This window comes from Lytechinus variegatus, chromosome 9, assembly GCF_018143015.1.
Source record: "Lytechinus variegatus isolate NC3 chromosome 9, Lvar_3.0, whole genome shotgun sequence".
Taxonomy (NCBI): Eukaryota; Metazoa; Echinodermata; class Echinoidea; order Temnopleuroida; family Toxopneustidae; genus Lytechinus; species Lytechinus variegatus.
In genome coordinates, this window is record NC_054748.1 from 6502639 (window position 1) to 6510952 (window position 8314).

At 36.1% G+C, this 8314-nt stretch overlaps 1 non-coding gene across 1 annotated transcript; it reads right to left on the minus strand.

Annotated features, from left to right (window-relative positions):
* Window positions 1-328: 328 nt before the first annotated feature.
* Window positions 329-401, minus strand: TRNAM-CAU. Its single transcript has one exon. It is a non-coding gene; the product is annotated as a tRNA-Met (tRNA).
* Window positions 402-8314: the final 7913 nt, after the last annotated feature.

The following is an 8314-nucleotide window of genomic DNA, read 5'->3' on the forward strand; positions in this document are numbered from 1 at the left end:
CCCCCCCCCCCGTCGTCGCACTGCTCCCGACTGCCAGGGTGGGGCTGTTCACGAGATCTTAATGAGTACGTGCGAATTCCGTAGCTAGAGCGTGCTCCTCAGCTCTTCAAAACTCAGAATTGCTCAGAATAAGGACGACAGGTTGTTCTTTTCTGTTTTTTTTTCAAGGGTTTGATTGCATGTTTCTTGATGATGATTTGCTCCTTCTTTGCATCTTTTAAAACAACACGATAATTTCTTTATAAACTACATTATTTTCCAAAATAGTCGAAGACAAATCGGCTATTAATTTAAAAAAAAAATCTATATAAAAAAAATTGAAGCAGCCTGCCCCGTGTGAGGATCGAACTCACGACCTTCAGATTATGAGACTGACGCGCTGCCTACTGCGCTAACGAGGCCGCTGAAATTCAAGAGGTAAAATTGCAGCCGTCTTTTCTCTCGCGCTCTCTCTCTCTCTTACGCACATCGCTCACTGATTCCTTTATTTCTTTAAGCCCTTTTCCCCTTTCATATATCCCTTTCTTTTTCACAAGATATTCAAATTCAAATTTGAATAAACATATAGGCTTATATATTATCTTTTGATGCCAATATTTTTGCACATGACTTGTACAAATATTTCATTTATCTTTTAATACGTTTGAACTATCTCAGAAATTGAAATGATCAAAGTTTACCTTCATTATGTTCTAGGCTAGTGACAAGGAAAAAGAGATGGACGACTTTGTGATGAAAATCTTTATTGTAATCATATTGTATTTCCAATTTATAAAAATAAAAGTTTAAATATTCATGATATTAACAGTATCAAGAAATGGGAGACTGCGTGTTTTCCTGAAATTGTGATTATATTAGAATCAAATTGGAAACTCTTTTCCCTCATCATTATTATTCAAATAATTTAATTTCAATCTAAAACAGTTAGACTATTGTCCGATTTACAATGAGAATAGCGCATTGCACAAATTAAGACATACACGTAACATGCGTAATGAAGAGAACTAGTGTTTATTGATAATGATTTGAGATCTTATTATTAGTATTATTATTATTACTTATTATTTGTACTGCGCTTTTCCCATTAGGCCCAAAGCGCTTACAATGAATAAGATGTAATATTTCAAAAACTACAAAGTATTAAAGAGATGAGTTTTTAATGACTTTTTGAAGATTTCTAATGATGGAGATTGTCTAATTATTAGTGGCAGGTTGTTCCAGGATTTTGAAGCCGACACCGTAAAGTTCTGTCACCAGCTAAGGTACGAGTTAATGAATATGTGAGGCGAAAGTGATCACTGGCCGATCTAAGAGCTCTAGTTGGTCTATACAGATTCAAGCAGTTACTTAAATACTGTGGAGCCTGTTTATTCAGTGTTTTGTAGACAATCACGATCTGGTACATTTCATTTGCAGATAATTAATGTTTTGTTCATACCGAAATAGGGGCACATTTGAATTATTCAGAACTAAACGCCGCAAAAACAAAGAAAGTTCCTTTACCAAAATTAAAGTATTCTATTAATAATGAAACAATGGGGAATTTTCACATTTACTACGAAGACACTCTCTCCAACGCATCGAATCCATTGAACATGAAATTAAAATCACAATGGAGAGCTGAGATACTTTTGTCGAAAGTTTGTAGACTGCAACATAGCAGATCATCCGAAGATTTGCACCAGACGAAAACTTGCAAATATGTCGTTGTCCAGCATGTCCAGAGTCGAGAGATTCGATGTTCCGGTCTCAGGTCTCCATGGTAGTTCCTTTCTGCGCATGATCAAAAGATTCTACGCATGATCAGAAGAAGGTCATTTGTACTAAAGTGACATGGTGCGTTAAAATCTAATAAGATAAGCACCATTTCGATGTCTTGATTATTCATATATTCTTTTGAATTGTCGTTTTCATTTACATCCACAAAAAGAACAATGCTTCCACGAACGACTGGTATTTCACAGTTTGTCAAGTACATTGTGCAACATGCTAAAGCGCTGTCACACCTTGGCGTTTTAGACAGCGTATGCCCGACGTATCAAAATTTCTCTAAAACGTCGGCATACGTTGAACTTTGTTGTTGTTTTTTTCAACTCTATGCGTATACTTAGCGTATTCATAACGAGTTGGACGTACACATAACGTATTAGTAACTTATATCGAACGCTTCGTTAACTTATAAGTAACGTATTCCAACGAATGCTTAGCGTATTGCTGGCGTACACAACTTATGCCCTACGATAGCCTAACGTAAGGCGCTGTCACACCTTGGCGTTTTAGACAGCGTATGCCCGACGTATGAGGAATTTGGCGAATACGCTGGCGTACGTCGAATACGTTACGGGTAAGTTTTGCATACGTTGAGAGTACGCTAAAACACGCTGGTATCCGTCGTCATACGGCGAGGTCGTCGAAAAATTTTGTGCAAGCACAAAATTTTTCGACGTATGCCAGCGTATGGCTCATACGTCCCGCATACGCCATGTACGCGGGCCATAAGTTGTAGGCAAGTTACGCGATCGTTGATACACGTTGACACACGTTACTCGTAAGTTACTCATAAGTCGATGTACGTCGAGATAATGTCCAGCGTACCCTAAAACTTACTTCTAACCTATGAGTAACGTGCTTTGAACGTATGTGTAACTTAACTCCAACGTATATTGACGTATGAAGACGTGCTCCGGATGACAACAAAACTTACTGAACGTGTTTATAACTTACAGCTACCGTATAATGGCGTATTGACAACGTTTATAGGAATTGGTATACAAAGGTGGGGTTCACATGAGTTTTCTTCGGCATGGCGGTGGTGTTGATACGGTGATGTATCGTGCGGTTATGATTTGAATAGTCGAGGGCAGCCTTTTTATAGGCTATGACACGTGTTCGTCAGCGATACGCTGCCGCGCGCGGTACCTGTAAGTTATAAACACGTTCAGTATTGTTTTGTGGTCGTCCGAGCACGTCTTCATGCGTCAATATACGTTGGAGTTAAGTTACACATACGTTCAAAGCACGTTATAGGTTAGAATTAAGTTTTAGGGTACGCTGAACATTATCTCGACGTACATCGACTTATGAGTAACTTACGAGTAACGCGTGTCAACGTGTATCAACGATCGCGTAACTTGCCTACAACTTATGACCCGCGTATGCGGGACGTATGAGCCATACGTTGGCATACGTCGAAAAATTTTGTGCTTGCACAAAATTTTTGACGACCTCGCCGCATGACGGCGTATACCAGCGTGTTTTAGCGTACTCTCAACGTATGCAAAACTTACCCGTAACGTATTCGACGTACGCCAGCGTATTCGCCAAATTCCTCATACGTCGGACATACGCTGTCTAAAACGCCAAGGTGTGACAGCGCCTTAAGATATGCATTCAAAGTAGGAATGCAACATATACCTTCATTAAGACATTGGTGTGCTATTCTAGTCACCGGATCTATTCAATTTCTTCATCCTGCTATGTAAGGCAAGCTTACGTAATATCTTGCTTTGACGTCTGCCTATCATGATGAAAGAAATGAAAGGTCATTTGACCAAAATTGCCCATGAAGTAACTACGAACTGGTCTATTGGTGCGTGGTAGAGACTGTCTCCTCAGAAAATTAATGCGAAAGGTTCGGAATATACATGGCAAGGAAGAATATAATTATATCGTTCTTTTTTTTATTCTTCTGATTAAAAATTATCGAACATACATTCTGATAAGATCTAATTATGGTACTCTGCATAATGTACATGAAAGTATGGTATCTCAAAAGATAAACCAAAGGGAAATAAAAAAAGGGAAAAATAATACCAAAATAAAACCACAGAAAAGTGAGGCTACTCATTTCACTAAAATTTATAATAATAGAACTTTTTTTTAATAAATCACCTCTTTATTGATAAATCATACAACAAAGGTAATAAACATGTAAATTCAGGATATCAGTTCTTGTCGAAGGAGATACAGTAACATGACATAGATGTGAACATAACATTGTAACAGATACATGAACGAAACAGAAGTATAAACCTTGTACAAATAACAGAACTTGAGTGAAGTGCGCAAATCAGGAAGAAAATCATTGGAAAACTGTAAATTCATTGCATATTTAAAAAAAAAAATAATATTGTTTCCATAAACAACTGTTTACAACATGAACCTATTAATATTCATGGACCTATATTTATACTAATAGAGCAAATATAAACAAAACGTTCAAGAACCTATTAATGTTCATGGACCTATATTTATACTAATAGAACAAATATGAACAAAATGTTCAAGAACCTATTAATGTTCATGGACCTATTACTTACAGTGCGTACACGTCAATTTGGGTAGTCATGTTATTGGATGCTGTACAAACCTCAGGTACAAACTATATTTTGAAATCGTAACTACAACTTTCATTTATCTTTAATTAGGGAAAGCATTGCTTGTGCCGTGTCAGTAAAAGTTATTTGTCTGTTATTTTTGCCACTACTCTATCTGTGTAAAATATAAATGTAGTAATCAGGGGAGTCGGGTAAGACAGGTCAATGGCCTTTCTGACTTCCTACATCCGCTACATTTTCTTTTCATTTCTTTTATATCTCTACCATTTTTCCATTGCTTATACTGTGATTTACACCTGCTGGTGTCCGTTTGATAAAACTTGTTACTATAACAAGTTTGCTACGACAGTTCAAAGCTACTGAAATCCTTCAATCTAATTGGCTGAAAGAAGGGGCGTAGATAGCGGGGGGGGGGGGGATGGGGGGATGCATCCCCCAGAATTTTAGGTGGGGGGATGGTGTGTACAATCATCCCCCCCCCCCCAGGTTTCTGTGGGGGAAGAAGCAAAACTATACAGTAATAAAGCAATGAATGCTAGTTAAAATCAATCAATAATAATAATCATAACGTACAGCAAACAAACCTGGTTATACCTCAACAGTAGTACTGACTGACTTTTCAAAAGCATTTGATCTTGTAGATCACAACATTGCTATTCGCAAAATCTTTTCTCTTGGAGCTACACCTGAACTAATCCCATGGCTGTCGAGTTTCCTAACTCAACGAACCCAACGGGTGAGGTATAGTGGTGAATTATCAGACCAGCGAGTAACACATGCTGGCGTCCCTCAAGGGACACGATTGGGCCCCTTGCTCTTCCTCGCACTCGTGAATGATGCCCTCCTTGAATCATCGGTCCCTAGGTGGAAGTACGTTGATGATCTTACACTGGCAGAGAGTCGACTATCAACATCCACTGGCATCATTTCAATCGCTGTGCACGAACTAGAGACTTGGTGTAGAAACGCTAATATGAAGCTAAACCCTAGCAAATGTCAATCCCTTCAAGTGTCTTTCGGTAGAAACCCCCCATTGCCACAAGAAATTAGCATCTCTAATCAAGTCATCGAAAATTCAAATCATGTAAAACTGTTGGGAGTCTCAATCCAAAATGACTTGAAGTGGAGTCTTCACATTACTGACATCGTATCCAGAGCAAGTAAAAAACTATACATGATTCGCAGTCTGAAAAAGTTCAACCTCTCTAGAAAAGACCTACTAACTATCTTTACATGCTATCTACGACCCATATTAGAGTACTGTGCACCTGTGTGGCACTCGTCCATAACAGCCAATGAATCAAAACAAATAGAATCTGTCCAGAAAAGAGCATTGCGTATCATTTTTGGCAAAGATTATTACTCATATGATAATGCACTTTCAACTTCTGGCCTTACAACCTTAATGACTGACGTGTCACTTTGTGTATGAAATTTGCACTTTCCCTTGAAAAGTTCTTTCCTCATTGGCTACCCCCAAACAATCTGAATTTAGAGCCCTCCGAAATAGCGAGAAATATAGACTGACGAAGTGCCGCACAGAATGTTACAAGAAAAGTACCATGCCCTATCTAATCAGGCTTTTAAATGATAGATGAGTAACACATGTGTTTCTATGAAGTTTAAACGTCCTATGTATTCCCGGAATGATCTTATAATGTATTAATTACCCTTTTTATATCCATGATGAATATTACCAACTTCCTATGTATGTTCAAATAATTATATATTCATTGTATAACAAACACCAGATGAACGAAACAATGGCCAATTTTACCAATTATGACTTTATCCTATTTTGTAACAATGCCCCATCTATTTTGAAACTTAAATAATAATTTGCTGAAAGATAGTTTTTACCCCCCCCCCCCCCCCCCCCCTCTTCCATATTATTCCCATTATGTTGAACCTTTTCGATTTTGTGTTCAGCAGGACCGTTTTTCCTCTTTATGTTCTACTTGTAAACGCTTCCTTACACACACACTCAAATTATCATTTCTCTTATTTTTGAATCATTATTGTTCAGTGAAATAATTATGGTTAATCGAAATTAGTATTGCAATTAGAATCACTATTTTTGAAATTTGAATTATCACTGTATATTTGAATTATAATGGCTATATTGAATTAAGATTATTATTGTAATTGAGATTTTACCATGTTTATGTGCAATTTATATGTTTTTATTGTAAATTCAATGTCAATTCAGCCTTCGTAGCTGCTAAATTGAATAAAACATATCTTGAATCTTGAATCTAGCAATGACAAACATGATCAAAATTGGACTTTTATTCAGAGTCAATCATCTTATATGCATTTACAACTTGCAAGTTTTAAGTAATAACAACTGTCTTGCGTCGTCATATACATTTAAGGATCGTTATTCAGAGTTTCACCAAGTACATTTCCTTATAATAATTATGTATTTGCAAAGGAGATAAGTTCAAAATATTTCATTACAGATTTAAGAAAGTGTCGCTTAATCACTCCCTTTCAGAGCAATTGCTTTCATAACACATTAACACTGTTCAAACGAATTAATAAGAAATTACCTATACACATACACTGACCCTTTTCCCTGCTGGCCATGTCCTTAACCCCTACTTTGCAAAGGAAAGGTGAAAATTTTCAGTCTCTAAGGAGCGAATTAGTAAATGAATGATTTTGGAATGAAAGTGCAAATTTTGGATGGCCTCAGTGATATCCGAGTTTTTTTTCACTCAATATTTTTGGCGCAATGTATTTTGGAATTACTTATACCAGTGATTTCTGTACGTGCGCAGTCTTCTAGGTTTGAAGGTTATAAACTGTTACATTTCCTTACCTATGTTTTTATCATAATCATCATAACAAGGTACACAATAAGAAATGAATCGAAATTATAACAAGTTACTATCTATACAGTTTACTTCCGACAAACCGGTGAGGTTTATTTCATTTCCATACTTAATTCAATCAAGCCTTTGTAATCATGGTAATTTTAAACAGAGTGTGCTTATCATTTTAGTGTCCGCATATCTGCACGTGGATAAGAAATATAATGTCGAGCTTTTTTTTATATTACCCCTATTACTATAATTGTAATTGATATTTTTTTTAGTTATTTGGCTGTTTATTTGTTTATTCCTTTAGTTGTTGATTCATTCGTTTGATCATTAACAATATCGCTACTTTTAAAAGAGTATACTACTATACTAGTAAAATAAGGAATACTAGTTATTCTAGATCATGTTTAGCAGGACTGTCATGACCAAGATGATAACTAGACATCCGACAAATGACATTTCTCTTATGATCATCTTTACTCATTGTCATTAATCAAACAAAAGATTACTGCCATGAAAAATGTGCAAGGAAGTTTGTTTATTACTGGATGCCCTGTTAATTGCTGAAAGCAAAGTGATTAAAAGACACACGAGATAATGCATGAGGCAGATCGTGTTATTTTGTTATCTTTAACTCGTCTGCTTTGGCCCATGATATTTTGTTTTTATCGAGTACGTTATCTCCTTCGTTCTTTTTATTTATATATTAATTATATATATATATATGAATATATATAATATATATATATATATATATATATATATATATATATATATATATATATATATATATATATATATATATATATATATATATATATAAAATATGACCCAGCTAGGGATCATCCCCCCAGGTCTAAGGACCTGTCTACGCCACTGGCTGAAAGAAAAATTGTCATATAAATTGTGCAGTTGTCATTATAAAAAAATCTTTGTGAAACCGAAGCCTGGTCTATCTGTGCATCCACTGGAGTGCCACGAACACATTTTTGTGCAATGGTCATACAGCTATTGTTATGCCTATTGCATTTTTAGGAGTGCATTGCATGCATGAGTGATTCCATTGCTCAGTTCAGCTTACGGTCAAGAGGTTTATTATTATTGTCTCATGAGTGATTCTCTTTTTATAAATAAAACAATTAAGTATAGATT